Source organism: Equus caballus, chromosome 1, assembly GCF_041296265.1.
Source record: "Equus caballus isolate H_3958 breed thoroughbred chromosome 1, TB-T2T, whole genome shotgun sequence".
In the NCBI taxonomy this organism is placed as follows: Eukaryota; Metazoa; Chordata; class Mammalia; order Perissodactyla; family Equidae; genus Equus; species Equus caballus.
In genome coordinates, this window is record NC_091684.1 from 153,635,789 (window position 1) to 153,660,800 (window position 25,012).

Consider the following 25,012-nt stretch of genomic DNA (forward strand, 5'->3'; position numbering starts at 1 on the left):
CTATAGCATAATTGCTATAGATAACTACATGGCTCAAAACTCTGGTAACTTTACTTTTCCCCTCAGCTCTAAAACCAGAGAAAGAGATAAACTACTAGAAAACATTCAGCATTGTTTTTAAAAACAAATAGCAGTAACTTACTTGTTCTGTTGATAACAGCTGGATACACAAGAATTCCATGTCTGTTGTCTGCCTGGTGCAACTTGAGCCTCTCTACTGTAGCTACAAACTATTTCTCAGCTGAGAAATTCTCCAGCAGAATCATAATTGTTTCCATAAATCAACAGGCAAGAGGATTTTCTCTGTGTGTGTGAGCGCGTGTGTGCTTGTGTGTGTGTGTGTGGAGCCTTTTATTCAGGGCTTTTAGATAAATACCTTTGCTGACCTCATTGGAAGCAATTAAAACTTAACCAGTGAGCTGTTAGTTGAATACAACAGCAAGAATAAAGGAGGCTTGTATAGTATTCATTCAATGGTCATGAGAGGGAGCTATGAACATGGTTTATGCTTAAATCTACAAATGGGTCCCTAATTTGTAGAAACAGATCTTTGATTCTGAAGCAGTTAGCAGGGCAAAGGGAAATGTTTAGACCATATTTACAACATGGCAATTGTATATAAGTTCAGAAATATTCCCTTGAATATTTATGAGGGATTTTTTAATCGTTATAAAATCTTTTCCACAGCTTTATGATGCATGCATTTCTACTATTACTCCTTTGTGCTCAGAATGTTAGAATAAAACTATTAGTAGGTATTAACTCACATCTTAGTATCCTAAAGCACTGTATAGCTGAGTTAAGGATATGTCTCTTCATAAAGAGACATTTCACCATTGTATATGAGTTTAATTCTCATGTCTTATATTCCTAGACTGAAAGTGAGAAGACCTAGGTTCTTATGACCTTGGCAAGTTATTTGACGTTCCTGAATATCAGCTGCTACTTTGTAAAATTAATGTATTAGTCTAAATGATTCTATGATGCCTTGTAGTTTTAAAATTCTGTGACTCGTGACATATACTAACTACTAATATAAGGAAGAGGATACATACTTTTAAAACTTATTATTCTTAAAGATTAAAAACAAAGAAAATGGTTTTACATTGGTTATCAGTGTTTGACTTTTGCCTCAATAAGAACATTAGCACAATAAGTAAATGTTAATTTATGGATGGAATTATAAGAGGTATAGCTAATATAGATAAGAGAAGGCTTTTTCCTTTCCAACATGAATTATTCTCCCTTTTACCTCCTGGTCTAGTGTATATATAGTAGTATTCTAGTGCTTTATTAGATATTTGTTGCAGAATAATTACATTATTAATCTAAATCAATATTTAGGAATGTATATTAAAATTCTCTTTCCCATATTGATACTCTCAGAACACAAACACACACACACACAGACACACACACACACACACACACACACACACACACACACACTGCTTGAAATACACTACTTTACCACCAGGTGGTGCATGTAGACCAAATAGGAAAGGAAATTGTCCATTCAATTGGATTACACTTTATGTGATTTCTCTTTGTGTCTACGCTTTTAAGGAACAGAATCAAGAGCACAGAATAGTTTAAATGTACCCAGTTATTCTTTAGGCACCAGATATTGAAATTTCAAAGTTTCTTAGAGCAGAGGAGGGTAGGCCCTTCTATAGTCGCATCTGTTGAAAGCTAGATGGCTGCAAAATATTCTATCATGTATTTCTCTAAAAGGAGGAAGAGGAGAAGGAAACAAAGTATGATGCTACTGTGTTCTGAATCATACCCCCATTAGTTTCACAGGTAACAGTAATGATCAGGGTCAGTATTTCCAGGACTTGGATATTCCCTCTAAAGAAATGACAATTAACAGTCAGTTCACATGTTAAGATATTCAAGAGCTACTAAATCTATCTGTTCCACACTGACCCTACAGATTTTAAACCAAGAAATCAAAAGATTTCAAGTCAAAATTTACTAATTACATGCTCAAGACTTAGGTAAAAGAAATAGATAGTTCGTTGATAGAGTAAAGAGTGCTTAGTGCCTCCTTGAAATCTGCCCTATAGGGTTAATTGCAAAACGGAAACAAAGTAAGTATGAAATTGTGATCTATGCACTGTAAGTTCAATGGATGCCACTGTACTCTGTGACTTGAAAATATGATCCCAATAATATTAATGAATGGATTAATCTCCACAAGGGAACTATATTTAAATCTTTTGATTATCGGTTTCCTTAAAGGAGAACAACTAATTCAAGATGGGCCCACAACCTGTTTCACTAGCACCACAGCTGTAATGAAGAACTCTCTTATGCCCTTATTATACCAACGCTTCAAGAGAGATTCTTCAGAAACCAAGAGTAACTTAGGTATCACTAGATGGGTAACCCTCAGGGTTGTTTTAAGTTCTTAGTAGTAATAACATGGACAAGTATTTATTGCTCTTGTTTTAGTGTACATATAGTGATAGGCTAAGCACAGAGATACTTTGAAGAAGTGTCTCTTTTCTCATTTCTAGATTGAGTTAACTTCATTTTTAATTGAAAACACCTTTGTCTCTTGAGCTTTAAATTTGTAAAACAAAGGATCCTTAAATCTGTTCCTAAAAATTGACTTTTTAAAAAAATGTCCTTAGAAAGTAAAGACCAGCACCTGGGATTCTTCAAAAAGAAACAAAGCCTAATACTTGTCTCGTTTGATTTGGGGACAGGATATATGAAAAAGAATACAGAGAATCTATTTCAGTGAATATCATGAAAACATAGGCAAGGTAATGATTAACCACCTAGTTTTGCTTAAGCAACCTCCATTATATCCCTATTTCATGAAAAGGTAAATGATAGAAAATAACTTTGTTGAATGACTTTTGCATTTTAATAATTAATTTTAAACCTATGCCACATTCGTAAGTATGTGTAGTATAGTCAGTAGAAGGGAATATAATTAAATACATTTGTTACTTTACATTCTTACATCCTATCCTGTTCCTCATCCTCCTGTTCCCGTCTTTTGCCCAAAATATAGGTAATGATTGTTATTAGTTTCTTGTGTATCTTCCCATAGTTTCCAATGCATATACAGGCAAATATATATAGATTTTTTACTTTTCCTCTTTTTATACAGAAGGTAGCATACCGTGCACAATGTTCTGCATGTTGCACTTTTTACTTAAAGTAGAAGATCTTTCTATCTCAGTATTTAGGAAATTTCCTCACTTTTTTTTTACAGCTGCATAGTATTTCATTGAATGGATGTATCACAGTGTATTTGACTAGCTTCCCACTGATAAACACTTAATTTTTTTCCAGTGTTCTTCTCTTTCCAAAAAAATTGCTGCAATGAATAAAGTTATAGATGTGTCATTTTTACTGTGCAAATATATCTGTAGGATCCATTTCCAGAATTTGTCTGGGTCAAATGGTATACATATTTATTATTTTGGTAGATATTGCCAACTTACCCTCCACAGATGTTGTACTAGTTTTACAATCCCACTAGCAGTACATAAGTGTGTCTGTTTGTTTAATATAATGTATAGTCAAATTTTGGGGTTTTCCTAATCTGACAGGTGAAAATGGCATTTCATTGTGGTTAACCCCTGCATTTCTCATCTTATGAGAGGAAGTGACGATCATGGACAAGTACTATAAAGAAAAGGTACATGGTGCTATGAGTGTCTACAATAGGTGGCAGTAGGGAAAGTTTCCCTGCAGTAGTGCTGGTAAAGCACAGTTTGAAGGGTGAGTGGGAGTTAATAGGTGAAGAGTTACCTGTAAATGTACAAGGACTCTGTGTTGAAAGACAGCATGTTCTTTTCAATAACGAAACACCACTGTGGCTCTAGTAAAGAAAATAAGAGGGACTATGGTGTGCGAAGAGGCTGGAAAGGCAGACAGGGTCCTGGTGGGCTGTTGCAAGGAGTTTGATCAAGAGCAATAGGAAGCCATTGTAGTATGTTAAGCCAAAGAGTGACGTGATCAGAATTGCACTCCCTGCCTCTATTCTGACCCAAACTTACTTAATTCCTATTAGCAAAATGTTTATGAAATATTAAGTTATGTTCATTTATCCTATTTTTTCTATTCTTCATATTTTCAAAAACCCAAACTTTGTAATTGGAAAGGAAAGATAGGGGAGAAAAAAGTCATATACACTTCCTGACTTGGGTAAAGCCTAAATCCTTTTCAAACGGTTGTACTAAATGCCCTAAAAAGAAGGGAAGCATGAAAGTGCCTTTGAGAAGCAGCCCAGGGAAGGTAAAGTCCATAGACAGGGGAGGACAGAGAAAAGTCCATTTGGGGAGCCAAGCTCCTATATTTCTGGTAATATCACAGCACGCAGCAGAAGCAGAGAAGCACCAGAGAGTAAGAGCTGCCTTATGTGTCTAAACAGATGAGCCCATAAGCACCCCATCATAAAGATTTCCTATGTTTTAAAAGAAATCTGGAAGAGCAGGGAGCCAAGACTTGAAGGAACTGTGTGAGCGGAGTTGGTGAATGCCCAGAAGTAGCCAGGGTAGACAAATGACTCAACAACCAAAGGCCCTTGGCTTGGCCCTGAATAAAACCCTTGAATCCTATCCCATCTTGAAGCAGAAGAGGGAAACCCAAGAATAATTGAGGTTAAGCTTCTACCAACTGGAGGGATGAAATTCTCAAAGTTGAAGCTAGGTTGATTTATAAACAAAAATTTTATGTTATTCCTTGTGTATTTGAGATTGTGGTCCAAGATTTATTTCCAGTATATTCCCACAGCTATCATCACAGTATGGATTTATCTTCCTCTTTTCTTCCGTCAGTCCCATTCCATAAGTTTAGCCTCAACTTCGGTTCATGCCCTACAACCAATATTACTTACTTCCTTGATTCATCCACTTAACAAATATTTATCAAATAGCTACTTGGTGCCAGATGTCCTACACTTTTGAAGATACCATGGTGAACATTCTGAAAGTGATCTCTGCCCTTACAGAGTATGCATCCCAGTAAGAAAACAAACATAAACATGTCTAACTGTGGTGGGATTTGGAGTGGGGGCAGATATTAGGATACAAAGAAGGTGTTCAAGGAGATGAGGGTAGATGGGTAGTGGATGGAGGGACCTACTTTAAGGAGGAATGGCCTGTCTGAAGAGATAAGTTTTAAGCTTCCTAGAACAGTAATGAGCTTGGTGTGTTCCAAGAACTGAAAGAAAGCCAATGTGAATGAAGTACGTGAGCAATGGAGAGAGTAGTGAGAGAGAAATGAAACTGAAGAAGTAGGCAGGGGCCAGATTATAAAGAACTTTGAAGATCATGGTAATAGGAGTTTGGGTTTATTCTAAGCGTAATAGGAATCTGGAGTGCAGGCTTGTCTACTTCAAACCTGATAGACCTGGTCAAAGACAGTAGTTTAAACTCTGGAGTAAAATTCCAAAAGTAATTGAGCAAGCCTGGGGACCCTATAAATCGTCAGTTATGTAAACTTTGTGCTTGTTCTTGGCATAATGCCCTAACATTTTAAAACTAACTGTATATAAGATACAAAGTCTGAGTCATATGCTCAAAATTGTGGTGTGCCTGTGACTCAACTATATAAAAATCTCAGTTTACAAATGTAACTTGATTCTTTGTGTCTCTGAGTCTATAAAAATTTGTTTTATTTAATTTTATATTTATAAAATGTTCTCTGAAATGCTAATCTAAAATTCAAGTTCTTCAAATTATGTTATTAATTTAATGAATTACTATTCAACTTTAGATCTGGAGCAAGATCGCTACAGTTACTAGTTCTTTTTTTTCTTTTCAATTTGGAAATTTCTATATAATGAAGTCATGTAATTCACTCTTGATGGCTTTGACCTTAAATTAATGTTTAACTTCAGCAAAAAATAAACTTCTCCCTGATTCAGTGCTATACACTAATGCCTGGTTTTGACAGCCTCATGCCACTCCAGCAGTTGAAAAGTGTTATAATGGGTATGGAGAGTTTTCCTTCACCCCTAGGAGAACATCATGAAAAACATCGAAGACTCTGTGCAGTTAGGGTCATTGCATTCTTTGCTTTAAATTGTCATTCTTTGGTTCCATATTCATTGTCTACATGATAAGGCAGCCAAATGAGGGGTAAGACTAGCAACAGCAATTTTTTAAATAAACGTTTCATGGACATCAATGTGCTAATAAAAAAAATTGGTTTAATTTTTAATTCATCAGCTTTAAAACCATGACTTTTCAGCACCAAAAAGTGGGAGAAGGAGGCAGAATAAAGATGATTATGATAGTAAAGAAGGGGAAGAAGTTATGGAGTCCAACATCTTTAGTATAAATATATATCCACAAAAAAGCCAAGTAACTGGTAAAATATAGATTTGTGTAACACTGGTGACTAACAGAATAACTCATGCATAAGAGAAAAGAGGTTCATACTTCCCGTTGTGTTTCTCTTCGAACTAAACATTTTGCTATCTTAAAATGTTACTTGTGTTTTCCCCTCAATGGTATTTAATGTTAACTCAGTCCTAGTGACTCCTCCTCGTTCCTCTAATCAACTCCAAAAATTTTCAATTCTACCACCACAACTTTTTCTACACCTGTTTCTACCTGTCAATCATCACCTTCATGTCCTGAGTCAAGTAATTGTTATCTCTCATGTCAACTCTATTCCTAAGCATCTCCAGGCATCTCCTCTCTCCAACCTCCAGTCCATGTTATGTGTTGCTATCAGGTTAATCTTCCTAAAGCACAGTTGGAATCATAATATTTTTCTGCCCGAAAGTCCTCAATAACACCCCCATTTTCCCTGAATAAAACTCTAATTACTTCAAATCAACACTTACTATGTATTTAGGTAGTATGCAATATTATGGAGATACATTGGTCAATAAAATAAGCAAGGTTCCTGACCTTATGCAGCTTAAATTAGGGAGGAGGAGACAGATAATAAACAAAGAAAAAAAATTCTAATGCTATTGCAGGAGGAAATAAATAGGTTACAATGGCAGGCGATAACAGGAAGGAGAGGGAGATTGGAATCTGATCACAAAAGGCCTTTCTTGGGAGGCCGGCCGGCAGTTAAGAGTGCATGTTCTGATTCAGCACCCCCCCCCACCCCCGCCCTCTGCCTCCGGGGTTTGCCAGTTCGGATCCCGGGTGCAGATATGGCACCACTTGGCATAGCCATGCTGTGGTAGGCCTCCCACATATAAAGTAGAGGAAGATGGGCACGGATGTTAGCTCAGGGCCCGTCTTCCTCAGCAAAAAGAGGAGGATTGGCAGCAGTTAGCTCAGGGCTAATCTTCCTCAAAAAAAAAACAACCAGAAATTGGATTGGTGGTTACCAAGGGGAATGGAGGTGGAAGGAGGGCAAAAGTAGTGATTAGGTATATGTGTGTGGCAATAGATTGTAATTAGTCTTTGGGTGATGGACATGTAATCTACACAGATATTGAAATACATAACAATATACACCCGAAATTTATATAATGTTATAAACCACTGTTACTGTAATAAAAAATAAAAAAATCTTTGTCTCTTTAAAAAAAAAAAAACGAAAGGCCTTTCTGAGGAGGTGACATTTAAACTGAGATCTTCTGCTTAAGAAGAAATCAGGGGCCGCCCATGACCTAAGTGTTAAGTTCTCATGCTCTGCTTTGGCTGCCCAGGGTTCACGGGTTCAGATCCTGGGGGTGGACCTACACACTGCTCATCAAGCCATGCTGTGGTGGCATCTCACATAGAAGGGCTAAAATGACCTACAACTAGGATATACAACTATGTACTGGGGCTTTGTGGAGAAAAAAAAAACGAGGAAGATTGGCAACAGATATTAGCTCAGGGCCAATCTTCCTCACCAAAAAGCATACTTTCAAAAAAAAAAAAAGAAGAAGAAGTCAGAAGTGGAGGTAGTGCATTCCAGGAAAAGGTAACAGGGAAAACAAAAGTTCTGAGGTGAAAATGAGCTTGATGTGTTCTAGAAACTAAAAGATGACAGTGTAACTGGAGCATAGTGAAGAAAAGGAAAATTAGGTGATATGAGACCAATATATGTGGGGTCTTGATACCAACAGTAGCGACTTTGGGTTTGACCCTAAATATGATGGGTTCTAATCAGTGAGAAATGTGATTATCATTGACCATTAGGAGGATGGCAGAAGTTGAAGTAAGGAGACCAGTTGGGAGGCTTTGGCTGTACTCCAGGTTGGAGATGATGAGACCTTAGACTAGGATCATGGCAGGAAGATGGAAAGAAGTGAGCAGATAAATGTTGGAGACAAAGCTTAATGATAGATTCAATCTGAGAGACAAGGAGGAGTCCAGGTTAAATTCCAGACATCTAACATTTGTAACGGGATAAATAGTGGTGTCGTTTGCAGAGCTAAGGAAAACTGGGAGATAATCAACACTGGAGGGGAAAATCAGGCAGTTAGAAAGTTTAGGTGAGAGGGATGCTATCACCCAAAATCCTAACTCACTCTGGATCAGAGGTATCTGGACCTCTTACTCCCTTGAAATGAGAATCAATAAACGTCTTTCAAATCAATAGGTAAAGGGGATTAAGAGGTAGAAACTTCCAGTTATAAAATTTATGTCATGGAGGGTGTAATATACAGCATAGGGAATATAGTCAATAATGTTGTACTAACTTTGTATGGTGACAGATGGTAACTAGACTTACCATGGTGATCATTTCGTAATGTAGATAAATATCGAATCACTATGATCTACACTTGAAACTAACAGGACATTGTATGTCAGTTATACTTTTTTAAAAAAGTGTGGAAGTAGAAACAGAATCTCTTTGTAAGAACCTCAGGTACAAAAGGAAAGCTCTTCTCATGGCAGTAGTAAGTATGTATTTTGACGAAAATTTTAAGGGCCATCCTCCCTTATATCTCTAAATAAGAATGTCTCTGACAGCTGGAATATCATAGGCCCCAGTAATATAGCACAGGAAGTTATCAGAAGTCAAGCTATGTTATGGGACTTTATCATAAAATCCTAAAACAGTTTTATTCTTTGATTTCATCCACAAATGGGTTTCAAAGTTGTCAAAATATAGGTTAATGTACAGTGATCAGTCAACTCTTGTAACACTGAGAAACAACTTTATTAATAACCGTGTTAGCATTTTAAAAAGAAATCAATACTTAGTACCCTCTCTGGTTATTTTACCTAAAAGAAAATTGCTTCTATATTCTATAAGGAATGTTGTAGTAGAGTAGTTCATCTCAGCGTCTAATACCACAGTAGATTACCCAAGAAAAAGAATCTGTCAAAAACTAAAATTTTATCTATTTAATGCTAAGAAAAATTGATTAATTTGGAAAAAAAGAAAGTCATATCAGTCATTTGATAGTCATTTTGCCAGAAGAATGACAAAACAAGACTGACTGATTTCTTTCTGATAGAGTGTTTTGGCTGCACATGATTATAGTTTTGATTTCCTAGTCTAAGTAGCTTGGAAGCTGGAAGCATTGTATCATGAGTTTAGAAAGTTACTGAATTAGTAAAAATTCAAAATTATAGTATATTTTAAAAGAAATAGTGTTTATTAATGCCAAATATTGTATGTGTAATAAATCAAACTGTCACTTCGTTTAATTGAATCAACAAGAAAAATATGGAAATAGCTTATCAGTTGATCTGCAGATGTGGATATAGAAGTACTGAGAGATGTTTTAAAATTGCTTTCTCTCTTAAATATTTTTAAATCTCCCATGACAACTGATTTATCCTATTAATTTACACTATCTTGGAAGTATCTGCAAAGCAAAAAGATAAGCTTAAATCCAAATTCGATGTGAATAGTAACAAATTCTGAATTACAGGACTACAAATAAATGAAGTTTTACTATATTTTAAATTATTCTAAGATAGGATGGTTTATTAGATAACAATCATTTTATTATTTTTGCCTTGGATAAATAAAGAGGATAATTCTAGTTCTTAGTACAACTAAAGGAATGATTAAAGATCAATTAAAAAATGGTAATGAAATTATTTATGATATACTCCTCCCTTCCCTTGATTTCCTTCTTCATGCCTTTCATTCCATTTTATTACACTCAGCATGTTGACATATTGTGGTAATAAATACACTTCATTTCTAATATGCTCAAATATAAAACCAAGAAGCAAACTCAAAAACTTTATTGTTGTTTTTCTCTCTCAAAAAAGATGGAAGAGAAGGGATGAGAAATGTAAAATTTCTGGATTATTTTACCACACCCAGAAGATGTCATATTTTAAATTTGAAAGGGGATTTTTTTTCTTTCAACAATAGTCCTCATCTCATTAGTACTTAATTTATTCCTTTTAGACTGAGAGACCATCTTGTCCCTGTTTTTCACTTTCTTGGTCACAGATAAAATTAAATTATGCTATTTCCTTTGTAATACCAAATATTTACAAAGATTTATAAATTTTTTTGTTCTCTGTTGAATTCTGAAACTGTTTTTTATCCTATTCATCCTCCTTCCCTTTCTCTCTGTATTTGTCTCCTCCACTTTTTAAAATTCTTTCTCTCCCCTTCTTTCTCTCCCCTTCTCTCTTTCTCACAAACACACACACACACGCACACCCATACTTTTTCTGTCATACTCATGCTTCAAGTTTCTAGAAACATCCTTAGGTCATTCTTATGTTAATTTTCTACTTGTTTATCACTTTTTTCAATCTAATCTTGAAAAATACATCTGGTTTCTATTCTAATCAGTATCCCTCTGAGAATAACTTCATATTATAGAAGACAAACAGTTCTCAAATAATAACCCATAATGATGCAACCTCTGGTAATTTAAACTTTTATCCAGTAATTTTAAAAGAGCTATTCTTGTAGTTTAACTTGGCAGGCTTTTTTTTTTAAGATAAAGTTTATGGAGGTGGGATTTCTGTGGGTAATCATTTAAAGCAAGTTAATATTTGGAAACCTATTTTTTTTTAATGAGAAATCTTGGAGACTTAACATGGAAAATGATTCACTCTTCTCATTAGCAATTCATTTTTGAGAGTTCACAAGTTAAATGGCACATACAAAGTGTTATGGGAGTAAGAAGATAGCAAAGCCTTTATACTGAAAAAAGAAGACCAAAAAAATTGTAACCATTAAGAAATAGCAAATAAATACTAAATGACAAATTACTGAATATTACTTAGAAAAGCTGTGTGCAGTGTGGGAGGATATGGTGTTAGAATATGGAACAACTGGCCTGTGAAGAGCTTCCAGGATTCAGGTGATATATGTGCACTATTATTCTTAATAATTGTGTGATGTCGGCAAGTTACTTAACTTCTTCACGTCCATCATATATAAAAAGAATATTAATAATACCTACCTACCTTATGGATTGTTGTAAGAATAAATTGAGACTTCCTGCTGGTAAGTGGCTCATAGGAGTGGCTCAATAATGGGTAGTCCATTTCCATGTGAAGAAGCCTGAAGGCTAGAGACTGGATGCAAAAATATATAGGGTGTTTTAAAGGCTCCAAAGTGAGTTTTGAAAGAGGAAGATGATTAGATCATTCTAGTGGCAGCATTATAGGTGAGACTGAGCAGGAACCTCCTCGGGGCAGGTCAGCCTAAAAGAAAACAAGAGCAAAGGAATGTTGAAAGTCTGAAAGGGCCTAATAAACAGTAAAAGCAGAGATGACTATAAGCAACAGAGAGATACTAATCTGCTGACATGTATCTGTACTTTATTTATCAAATACCCACATAGCACTACATGCCAGGCAATTTTCTAAGTATTTTATAAAATTAAATAATGTATTCTAATTAAGTTGGTACCATTTTTATCCTCATTTTGCAAATGATGAAACTAGTCCTAGGTATGATTTGCCAGAACAGAAAGAAGTAGACTGAAACTTGAGATAACTTCAGACCTCCACAGCAGACACCGCAGGAAAGTTAAAGAGGAGATGAGGAGAAGAAAGATGACAATAGTAATTAGGTGGCAGGCACTATTCTAAATTTTATGTATATCTCATTTCATTATAAATCTTGCTTACTAAAAGATAGTAATGTAATTAAAGAGTATTCATTGTTAGTGCCATCGAGTCAATTCCAACTCTATCGACTCTGTGTACAGGAGAACCTCTGCCTGGTCTTTTCTGCACCATCCTCTCATCTTCTAGCACTATATCAGGCTCTGAAGCCATTTCATAGGATTTTCACAGCCAATTTTTTCAGAAGTGGGTGGGCAGTTCTTTTTTTCCTAGTCTGTCTTAGTCTGAAAGCTCTGCTGAAACTTGTCCACCATGGGTGACCAGTGGCATAGCATTTAGCATCACAGCAACATGCAGCCACCACAGTATAACAACCAATAGATGGGTAGTGTGGTTCCCTGACCGGGAAGCAAACCCAGGCCACAGTGGTGAGATCCCCAAATCTCAACCACTAGACCACCAGGGCTGGCTAATAAAATAGTATAGGTATTCTTTTATCCTCATTTTCCAGATGAGGAAACAAGGCACAAAAGAGCTGAACTTTCCAAGATAATAAAGTTTGTAATAAATTGGGATATTTAGCCTGAGCTCTTAATCACTATTGCCTTCAATATAGGATTTATTTATTTATTTATTTATTTTATTTATTTATTTTGAGGAAGATTAGCCCTGAGCTAACTGCTGCCAATCCTCCTCTTTCTGCTGAGGAAGACTGGCCCTGAGCTAACATCCGTGCCTATCTGCCTCTTTTATATGTGGGATGCCTACCACAGCATGGCTTGCCAAGTGGTGCCATGTCCACACCCTGGATCCGAACCAGTGAACCCCGGGCTGCCGAAGCGAAACATGCACACTTAACCACTGAGCCGCCGGGCCAGCCCCTAGGATTTATTTTCATAATGGGATGTGGGGGGGGTCCCTAATCTGACTCACTTCTTCAACTATGCAGCACCTTAGAGTGAAGTATGCTAGTTGATATGGCTGGCTCACATGCAGGAAATATACAAGAAAGCCCTCCGATTCTGGAGAGAAACTTGCTGAGAAAAAACACTTACCAGCTCCAGAGGGAGTTCACCCTAGTCACCTATAATACTAAACTTAGTCCTGAATTAATATATGAACCAAGGATGGCAAACACTTGGAGAAAATGTGAAGGAGAAGGATGAAGGTGAAGGTACCAACAAACTCACCCTTGGGAGAAAAAGATGATCCAGGATATATTGAATATTTATTTCAAATGCTAACTAGAACTTTTATACTCATTTATTTAACAAATATTCACTGAACACCTACTATGTATGAGACTCTCAAATGCCATAGTAATTGAACACCTCCTTCCATCCAAACAAAACAAACATGATACCTGCCTCAGGAGCTTATTTGAAATTATGTTGCATCATAAATAAAGCACAATCTAACAAGAAAAAGGAACAGAAAAAAAATAATGCTTAGGAATCAAGACTATGATGGCTGAGTAAATAACTTAGCAGAATGGTTAGAAGACAGGTTATGGCTAAAGAACAGATAAATGATTTGGACTATCACAGCATTCAAAAGCAGAACAGAAATGCAGAGAGGCAGAAAATAGAGAAATGTTAAATGGTATGGAAGGTGAATTCAGATAGTCCATTTTTCACTGCAAAAAGAGTTCCAGAAGAGAATATGAAGGAAAAGAAAGCAAAGAACACTTTACAAAGTTGAATAAAAATTCAAGTCTTCAGATTGCAATGATCCACCAAGCGCCAAGCAGAATGAATAAAGACCCTCATCTTCGTAAAACTTCTGAACTCAAACAATTAAGAGAAAATTCCGGAAGTTTCAAAAAATAAAAGTTTCACAAATTGCTTATAAAGGGACTAGAATCAGGTTGGCATCAGATATATCATTAGGCAGCACTTGGTGCTGGAAGAAAGTGTACAAATACCTATGAAAATTTGAATGAAATGATATTAAATCAAAATATATACGTACCAATCAAAATATCATTCACATGCAAGTTTAAATAAAAATGTCTTCACACAAACAAGAACTTCAAAGCTCCTCTGGCTATACACCCTCTCTAAAAGAATTACTGCATCAAAATAAAAGATGTTTCTAAGAGGAAAATGTGGGATACAAAAAAGCAATACTACTCAACAAAGAGAATAAGAAACCAATTACTGATGTGTACAACATATGCATGAGTCTCAAATCATTATACTAAGTGAAAGAAGTCAGACCCAAAAGACTACATACTGTATGGTTCCATTTATATGACATTCTGGAAAAGGCAAAAACTATAGGTACGGGGGCCGGCCCGGTGACCGAGTGGTTAAGTTCACGCGCTCCGCTGCGGCGGCCCAGGGTTCGGATCCTGGGTGTGGACATGGCACCACTCGTCAGGCCACATTGAGGCGGCGTCCCATATGCCACAACTAGAAGGACCTGCAACTAAGATATACAACTATGTACCAGGGGGGATTTGAGGAGATAATGGAGAAAAAAAGAAAAAACTATAGGTACAGAAAACAAATCAATGGTTACCAGAGACTGCAGTGGGGGGAGGGTTGACTACAGTGGGGCACAAGAGGATTATTTGGGTAATGGATCTGTTCTATATCTTGATTGTGGTAGTGATTACACAACCATATGCTTCTGTTGGAATTCATAGGACTGTACACCAAAAAGGGTGAAAAACAGAATATGTGAATTATACCTCATGAATAAATAAATATATGCATACATACACACAAAAACTAGTGCTACTGAAGGGGAAAAACAATGGAGGCTAAAAACCTAGTTGAATGTATACTTAAATCTCAATGTTAAAAACAATCTTGAAGTAAAATCTCAAATAATTACAACATTAGAGGTGGTAGGTAGGAGGTAGAAGTTTAGGAAGAATCAAAAATAAGTTTGCTGAAACTGTTCCTTTATTTAGGGGGAAAATAGAGATATCAATATATTCTAGATGTTAATAAGAATATGGTAAATATTTTTAGATTATCCCCTAGAAGGAGGAGTTCATAACTTCCAAAGCAAATGTAGAAAACAATAAGAAAATAAAATAGAAATGACCGAAAAGTTTGTTTGAAAAAGGAGAAAAAACTAAAATAAGATGGCAAAAATAATTTCAAACACAGTCATAATAAACAAGAATGTGTTAAATTTTCATATTAAAAGACAGCCCCTTTTGTTTATCTTTACTTTTGTTTCCCTTGCCTGAGGAGACATATCCAAAAACATATTGCTAAGACCAATGTCAAAGAGCATACTGTGTATGTTTTCTCTTAGCAGTTTTATGGTTTCGGGTCTTACCTTCAAGTCTTTAATCCAGTTTGAGTTAATTTTTGTGTGTGATGTAAGATAGCGATCCAGTTTCATTCTTTTGCATATGGCTGTCCAGTTTTCCCATCATTTATTCAAGTGACTTTCCTTTCTCCATTGTATGTTCTTGGCTCCTTTGTTGAAAATTATCTGTCCATAAATGTATGGGCTTATTTCTGGACTCTCAGTTCTGTTCCATTGATCTGTGTGTCTGTTTTTCTGTTAGTACCATCATGTTTTGATTACTATAGCTTTGTACTATGGAAACTAGACTTCTGGTGGAGAACACAATGTAGTCTATACAGAAGTTGAAATATGATGTATACATGAAATTTATATAATGTTATAAGCCAATGTTAACTCAATAAAAAAAGACAAACCCTAAGAAATGGTTAAAATTAAAAATACATGTACACAAATAAAAATCCAGCGATATGCTGTTTGTAAAAGACAGATCTAAGATTAAATGAGACAATATGATCATCATGCTAGATAGAAAAAAATATAATATTTGAAATGATTTAATATTCATTCTTAATCAAAAATGAAATAAATTTGGTTTAGTAAGATTTATAGGAAAACTTGATTAATTTGATATAGGGCAACACAGAAAACCTGTAGAACATCATGCTTAATGGTGATACACTAAAAAGAGTCACTGCTTAATTCAACTTTGTTACTGCAGGTTTTAGTTAATATAATAAGAGGAAAAAAAAGAGAAAATTTTATATAATGACACCTGTAGGGCTAAAGACGTCAGCTAATCTCAATCTAATAATTGCTCCTACCAAGGTTCTCTTTGCCTGTTACATGTTCTTATTTCAATAATTTCATAAGTGCATTGTTCTCAACAGTTTTATTCCTAACTTACTTGTTCAAATCTCTTAAATTAGCTGCTGAAAAACTAGTGGTGCCCCCTACAGATCAGCTTGCCTTCCATCCGTCAGCAACTATATCTTAGTTGAAGAGCTGGCAGAACTCACTTTGCCCACATATGGGGGCCAGAATTAATACCTGCTGAGGGAAATTCCTCAACCAATGACTGAAGAGAGAGGTAACAAATGATACAACTTCCCCCCATCCCTGTTCTTGGCTGGGATAATTCTGCGGCATATGTTTGATACTTTTTTCCAGAGTTTCTCCAGGGGATTATGATCCAGTCACCCCCTGTGGGAGCTGGCTTGATACTGCATCTTTCATTGGCTAACTTTCTTTCCCTGTATCACTTCTTCCCTCTCCAACCCATGTTCCTTGCTTTTGCAATAACCTGCTTACACTGGAATCCTTGGTGCAGAGTCTGCTTCTGGGGAACATGAACTATGCATAGGCATAAATAGTAATAATTATTGATATTTAAATGCTTTTATTTGCTTCATTTTTTTAATGCTAGCAGAGTCTGCAACTTATTTTCAAAATGATTTAACCAAAGAAATACAGAGAAAGCAAATACGGCAAAATGTTGAAAATTGATGGATCTACATAACGACGTAGGAGTATTCCACTGTGATAGTTTTACAATGTTTCTTAAGTTTCAATTTTTTCAAGATAGAAAGTTGGAGAACCTGCTGGATGACTTCTGGTTTGAAGATGGCAGCATAAAGTTGGCATTTCCCCCTTCTCTTCATGGAAGGCATCCAAAAGCAATAGGAGAAGAACAAAGAACAAAAAATTTCAAATTCCATTGAAATTCCTCTTTCAGTGGTGAAATTGGGAGACAAACACAACTTAATACCACAAAAGAGGTAGAATGACTTCCTAAAACAAGAAAAATTAAGGAGAGAAAGGGAAAGGAACAGTAAAAACAAATGGCAGATGAAGGACATTCTCCAGAAAAATGGTACTACACAGTAGAAGAAAATTTTAACTAAATATTTTACCATACATTTTAAAATTGATATACTTCTATGAATGAAAAGCACAAAGCACTGAGCAAAAGCTTAGTGAAAAGTCAGACTGAAAAGATGTGGGAAAAAAAATCCCATCAACAGACATGAAGGTGAAATTGGAAGAAACCCAGGAGAGAATAAGACACCAACGAAAAGGTGGTAAGGATAGAAGAAAAGGGGGAAATTAACAAAATGGAAATCAAAAAAAGTTTTAAATGTTAGAGAAACATGATAGATATTAAAATAGGCAAAGAAACTCCACAAAATTAAAGTCCCTAAAGAATCAAAACCAAAATAATAAAAGCAAATATTTTTAAATGTAATTTTATGTTTAAATATCATTTTAAAAAATAGTTCTCAGAATGGAACTTCTCCAAACTCTCACTTTTATTTGTAGAGTCTAATGTGGAATGAGCCTTGATAGGAATTTCTACTTCAGCTTGCACTATATGAAGGATTGCCTTTTTTTTTAAATAAGGCTACTAGACTGTGTACATCAGGGGAATGCTGTAAGGGATTTGAAAATGTCATGATATTATACACAAACAGAGAAATAAGGACTGAATTAATTATGGATTTGTAACAATTTATTGACAATATCCAATGTTTTATATTTAACATATCAACCTTAACCTGGGGACAGTTCTCTAGTGGCATACCACAGGTCTATGACCCTGGTACTGTTGTGTTCTGTACATTTATTATTTTGATAAGGATGTGGATTATAGGTGTAGGGGCGGAAGAAATATTCCTCTTCCTTCTAGGTTCTTCTGGCTGTCTAAGAATAAAGTTGACATGAGACAGAATCACAGGAGAAAATCAAACAAATTTAATAACATGTATACATGGGAGAAACCAAGAAAAACTGAGTAACTTGCCAAAATGGCCAAAGCCACCACCTTAAATACCATATCACCTAAAGACAAAGGACGATGTTGGGGGTAGTGGTTTGGGATTTAAAACAGGAGGAAGGCAATTCACATGGAGGTGGGAAAGCAAATGTTTGGTAAACAAATGTTTGCCACACCTTGCAAAGACAACAGGACATGGGGAGGACTTTGATCAATGGGCCTTGTTAGGTTCCTCCTTGTCTACCACACCTAGTTCATATTATACTTTCCTTATCTAAGGTATTATCTCCTCCCTGGAAAAGGCCTTCTATCTTAAATTCTTTTAGGCAGTTAGGGAGAAGGTCAAAGTTTCTTCCTGAGTCTTTTGTTCTCAAAAATAACCAAGCCAAAGAGACACATTTTGGGGTGGCAAATTCTCATCCCCCATGTGTGTAAAACGGATTAACCATCAGCGTAAACCTGGAAGATACAGTTAACACAATAGAAAACAAAATCAGGAACCAAGAAGATCTCAACAATCACCTGACTCAGACTAGATGAAATGCAAATATAGAGGAGTACACATGAGGCACTGCAGGTGGATCCAAAGGTCCAGCTATAAAGATGAAATTTAGAAGAGATATGGCTGCATAGTAACACATGTTTTAAAGATCTAATCAATTGCAAGCACAATATGAATCAGTCTAATTTAATTGCCAAATGGCTAATCAAATCTTAGGCTGTATTTTAATAAGTGCATCATGTCTAGGACACAAGAAGTAACCACTCGTATTTGTCAGAGAACACTGTGTTTAAATAAGGACAAAAATAGTAAATGGACTATAAACCAAGTTATCATAATAATGACTAACTCTCTGTGGAGATAGAGTTTCTTAAGCATTTTCATCAATACAGTAAAGCTTCATAGTAAGCTTTAAGATTGATAGACTGGTTATCCCTGTTTTCAAATAAAGACTGTAAGAGGTTAAGTTATCAGTTCCTCACAATTAATAAGTAATGGTGTTGAGACTTGGGACATAACAAGAATAATATAAAAAAATTCAAACATACTGAATGCTCTATTCTTTTACTTTATGTCTGAAAATGTCTATATTTCACTTTCATGTTTAAAGGATATTTTTGCAGGCCACATATTTCTATGTTGGTACTGAGTTTTATTTTTGTTTTGTTTTTGCTTTTGTCATTTTAAAAATGTCATTTAGTTTCCATTGTTTCTCTTTAAAAATTTTATCATTCCTCCTTTGAAAGTAATACGTCTTTTTTCTCTGGCTGTTTTAAGATTTTCCCCTTCATCTCTAGTTTCTAGCAGTCTGAATATCATGTGCTTAAGTATGGTTTTCTTTGTATTTATACTCCTTGGAATTTGCTAAACTTTCTAAAATGTGTGAGTTGATCTCTTTCATCAATTTGGGGAACTTCTCCATTATTATCTTCAGGACACCCAAACCCCGTGACTCTCATACCCCATGTCTCTTATACTGTTTTCTTCTTTCCATTCTGTGTGTGTGTGTGTGTTTCAGTTTGGCTATTTTCTTTGGACTTCCTTCAAGTTCATTAATCTTGTCTTCTGCTAAACATGTTCAATGAGTTTTTAACTTCAGACATTGTATTTATCAGTTCTAGAATGTATGTTTTATTCCTTTTTATAGATCTTAATTATTGGTGAAATTTTCCATCTATTTTATTCATCTTTTCTTTTAATTTCTTGAACATATTTCTAATATTATTTTAAAGCCCTTTGTCTCCTAACTCCAATATATGGATCATCTGTGTGCCTTTTTCTATCATGCCCTTTGCTTGTCTTGCAGTCTTTTATTGTACACTAGGCATTTTGTATAAAATATTGTAGAGCTTGTAGATAGTGATATTTTCCACCAGAGATGGTTCCTTTTCCTTTTTAGGATGAGGGACTGAATACCATGATTTAATCAGTGGTTGAGCTGGATCACAGCTGGATCACAGTTTTGATAAGATTAGCCCTCCCCTGGTTCTTCCCTTTTCTTTGGGCATGGCCTTTGTGGGCTTTTAATTAAAAACCTAAGAAGTCTCTGTATGCTCAAGCATGAAATACTGAGAGAGAGTTGATTCTGTCCTTTGAATGTTTTGAGCTTAACTCTTTAACCTCCAATAATATACATCCTCAAAACCTGACGTATTGTCTCAAGGGGAAGACCAACCAGTTATTTGTGAAACTTGGTCTCCTAGTCACTGTTTAAGACTGTAAGAGACTTTATGCAGCCTTTTAGAAGTTTCTGGCCCAGCCCTGCTCCAGCCTTCCATACCCACACAGAACTCAGCATATATTCCATGGTAAAAATTAGCTGCCATGTACGTGGGGTTTGTCTAGATTTTACACCAGCCTACATGACTGTCCAAAGTTCCAGTGGTTCATCTCTTCTCTGATAGAGTACTTCTGCCTGTGCCAAGCCTGATCCGCAGCAGTACCCAATACCGGTAAATGCTTTCAAGGGATGAAAATAACTGGAGATTGTCAGCTTACAAAGGAAGGACTCTTTCCTCTCTGAAATTTTAATTTGTCTTGTTTCCGTTGTTCCCAATGTTCTTAAAAAATAGCATTTTTGTAATTTACCTAGTTTTTTCTAGTTATTGAAGTGGAAACATTGGCCTAGGACCCACTACATCCTCCTCAGAGCAAAAGTCTCAAGAAGATTTTTTTATTATCTTTATTATTCTTACCAAAAAAAAAGAGAAATACCCGAAACAAAACCTCCTAGAAAAGTTAAAAATGAAGCAATGGAAAAAGATAATACCATGTAAATATTCACCAAAAGAAAGCTGGTATAGTAATATTCATATCAAACAAATTAAAATTAAAGGAATAGAGCATTAAAAGAGAGACTACCTACTGATAAACAATCCGACAGAAGGTTGGATGTGAATAAGTGTGAATATGCATGTACCAAAAACATTGCCTAGAAATATATAAGGCAAAATGTTCAGACTCTCAAAGATTAACCAACAAATCCATAATTTTTCATTTAAATTCCAAAACATTTTAATCCTCCTCTCTTAGATAATAGAATCTAAATTTGACAAAAATACTTAGTAAAGACTATATATCAGGAAAACATTAGTGTGTTTGACATGTGTGTGTGGGTCTGTGTCTGTGTGTGTGTGAGACACTGCATTCAACAAATGAAAACTATACATTTCTTTCCAGTGCAGGTACACATGGAGTGTTTTTAAAAATTTTCCACATACTAAGTCACAAATGAAATCTCAGCAATATATAGATCTTATTACCTTTCCACCGTCCCTCACCCCACTGATGTCTTCTCTGCCCTTCTTAATTAATCAAATACTATGGTCAATAGTTACAGTTATCCCTTTGTATCCAGCTTCAACTGCTTTTCCAATTTTCCCCTTAACAATTGCTTGGCAAAGCCACAAACCTCATTAAAGATAATTCTCCACCTTTCCCACATCTAAAAGTGTGCAGCTAAATATACATAGAGAAAACATACAAACATACTGACTAGTCTCATTTTCAATTCATAACTACGTAATTCAAATAGGCTTTCATTCTGTCAGGCAATTATACCACATTCCCTAGTCCTTTATTTCTCCCACTCACAAAGGCAACTATTTCCACCTTTTTTCTCTTCAAATCTCCAGCACCACTTCCCCTGTCCTCAGTCTCAGGTACTGATTTTGTTTCCTACCCCAATGAGAAAATTAAAGCAATGAGAACTTCCACAAACTCCCACCACTACATCTACCCAATTACCAGCATTGTCTGCTTTCCCTTCTGTTCTCCTAAGATCAACTTTTCCTAGCACTTCACAAACATAATTTCACTTACTCCTCCAGTGATCCCATGAGATTGGATCCTTTTTACAACTGAGGGCACAGGTTCAAAGTCACATCGTTAGAGAGGAACTGTCACTCTGTGTTATCTATCCCCTTGTTCCTCAAAAGGCAGCTCCACAGACCAGTAGCATCACCAACACCTGTGATATTATTAGGCCCCAGACCTAATAAGAAAGTCCAAAACTACATTTTAAAAAGATTCCCGGGTGTTTCTTATGCCCTTTGATGTTTGAAGAACCCTGCTATGTATACCATTCTGTTTTTTCCTGTGCACTTTCCACTGTAATATAGTGGTACCAATTCTTTTAAAAATAAAATTGGTTCTTAGAATCTTGTTATAGTAGCACTCAGCCTCTCTCCCTGAGGAAGTGTCATTAAGAAGGACAGGTCTTCCCAAGGTACTAACTAATTCAAACTTTCCGTAAATTCTATTAGTGTCTTGTGGTCTTGCAAATGAAACTTCTGATGGTATTCCTTCTCTTGGTATGATTGATTTGATTAAGTTTGGATTCAGTTAGTCTCAGCAGTCAGAGTAGGAGTTTAGTGGTCTCTAGATCAAAGAATTTGGGATTACCAGACTTATAACAGCCAATTCTTATTCTAATTAGTCATTTTAATTATTAATTTCTCATTTGCTTAGAAAGAGCTTGGTTTAATTAAAAGCAGAACAAAATTTTGCAAACTTGATCTTGGAATATGGGCTTATTTTAAGACACATTGTTAGTGGTGAATATTGAGAATCCACTCATGGAAGAGGTTTGAGAGCCTATAATTTATTTTTTAAAATAATGGAATAAAATGCTAGTTTCTTTGCTCAATACGGAAGTCTAACTTACAGTAAACATTCTGAAGGAAAGATTTTGGTGAAAGGGTGGGGAACTGACACTGCGTCACTAAGACTTCTGCTAGCATTTTTCTCATTAGAGTACAATGGTTCCAAACAAAGAGGAAATGATATGGGTGAACCACAGCACCCTCCATTTAACATTTCCACTAGGAGGAAAACACAATGAGCTCTTTAAAAAGTTTTCTCCGTACTATATTTGACACCTCCACCCACATTTTGTAAGAAACATATGTATTTCATATAAATTATACATAACACTGATCTCGCCAAAATGTAGATTCTTTACCACTTTGATTTCATTATTTCAAGGTTTTCAATTTTTCAATTAACAATACTCACTTTATTCCTGTCCTGTAACAGGAAACTATGGATTCCTTGGCTCCTCTTTTCTCCATAATCTTCTTAGTGGTAGAGTTGGTCCACTCCTGTTTCTATTACAAAGGACTACACTCAGCTAACAAAAAGTTTGAAGCCCTTGGCAAACGTTTTTAAATTCTTAGATGACAATAAGTTAGAGACTTAATTGCTTTCAACTTCCAATAGGCTATCATGTTATCCTTCTCCTCTACAAACAATGCATGTGGAAATAAAATTTTTGATAATTTGAAATAATTAGGCTCATTAACAACTTTATGACTTAAGGGGTAAAACCACATCACTCACATAATTTGTTAAGCAATTATAGTATTTAAATGAACTCATAATTACCCACCAATTATTTCAATCATCCTCAAAGATTTGAGTTCAATGCATTATTTCCTGACAGACACACACATAGTAAAAATCTGCTTACACTAGGATAACCACTCCATCTTAAGCTCCTTTGCTCTCTTTCTTCTTCATATTCTTAGGACATTCCCTAAGGTGACCCTTTGCTGCAACCAGGGTGGTCTTCTCAAGGTCTTGCCCAAATGCCTTGTTACCCAACTTCACCCCTATGTACACTCCATTGGCCTGAATTCTTCCATATCTGAACTCCTGCAAATCTGATCAGTTTTTAAGTGAGCTCTCTCTGACAACATCATCCAAGCCTGCTTTGATGACCTTATCCCACAAACAGTCTGTCTTGTCCTAAAAGTTTTATTTCTGTTACAATCTGTCTCTTTATCTCATATTAACTTTGTAATAGATGTTGAGTTTTCCACAAGTACTACCTGTATGTTTTATCAACCTGCTTGATTATAATTGACTACTGAAGCCAGCAACTGTATCCTTTACTTCTCTTGAGCCTTGTAGTGTTTTTCACATAGTCTACAAGAAATATTTCTTGAAGGAATGTGTGAATAAATGAATAAATGGAAAATAGCAGATTTAGGCTCAAGAAATCACATTTATGGTATTTTTCCCACTTTATGGAGGTAGGTTAATTTAATCTATCTCTTCATGCCTTAATTCATATAATTTAAAATAAGGGACATAATTTGAACACAAATTTTAAAAATTTCTTAAAGATTTCAGTTTTACAGATGAGGAAGTTGAGACTCAAGTGGAAATTAAGTTGCTGGAGATTACATATATAGTTTGTAGCAAAATTCAAACTATAATTTAGATTCCTGGATCCTAATCCTGTGCTTTTCTGAAGGGCGATACTTTCCAGTGGAAACACCAAGTTAACAGTGCTGTCTCAGCCATTAGGCTATTTCAAGATACTGATAAATGAAAGATGAGGTAAAACACTGTGGGGGAGGAAGAAATATTCCTCTACCTTCTAGGTTCTTCTGGCTGGTCTAAGAATTAAATTGACATGAGACAGAATAACAGGAGAAAATCAAACAAGTTTAATAATACATACATGGAAGAAACCTGGGAAAACTGAGTAACTCACCAAAATGACCAAAGCCAACACCTTAAATACTATCTTCAGCTAAGGACAAAGGAGGGTGTTGGGGGTAGTGGTTTGGGATTTCAAAGAGGAGGAAGGCAATTCTCGTGGAGATAGGAAAACAAATATTTGGTAAACAAATGTTTGCCTTGCCTTGCAAAGACAATGAGATATGGAGAAGACTTTGATGAAATGGACCTTATCTGGCTCCTCCCTGTCTACCACACCTAGTTCACATTATACTATATTTATCTATGGTGATAGCTCCTTCCTAGAACAGGCCTTCTATCTAATTCTTCTAGGCACTTAGGGGGAAGGTCAAAATTTCTTCCTGAGTCTTTTGTGCTTAAAAATAATCAAGACAAAGAGACATATTTTGGGGTAGCAAATTGTGCTCTCCTATAGCACACAGGTCAGTTCATATTACATCTCACGTTTAAACCCTTTTTATTAAAACAATTGGCAATATATTTATATATATTTAATTATGTATATGCCCATCTTTTTCCTCTAAGGATTTAGGTAGCTTTACATAAATGTAT

The 25,012-nt window shown here is 35.6% G+C and overlaps 2 protein-coding genes across 28 annotated transcripts in view; one reads left to right on the top strand and one right to left on the bottom strand.

Annotated features, from left to right (window-relative positions):
• Positions 1–323, bottom strand: part of FGF7 (fibroblast growth factor 7) — a 58,758-nt gene extending 58,435 nt beyond the window's left edge. The window contains exon 1 of the mRNA NM_001163883.1: positions 143–323. The gene's annotated coding sequence lies outside the window, so the exon portion shown is untranslated. The remainder of the gene's footprint in view (positions 1–142) is intronic.
• The window catches only part of FAM227B (family with sequence similarity 227 member B), a 202,323-nt gene that overhangs the window by 127,045 nt on the left and 50,266 nt on the right, over positions 1–25,012 (top strand). The gene's annotated exons all lie outside the window — the stretch shown is intronic.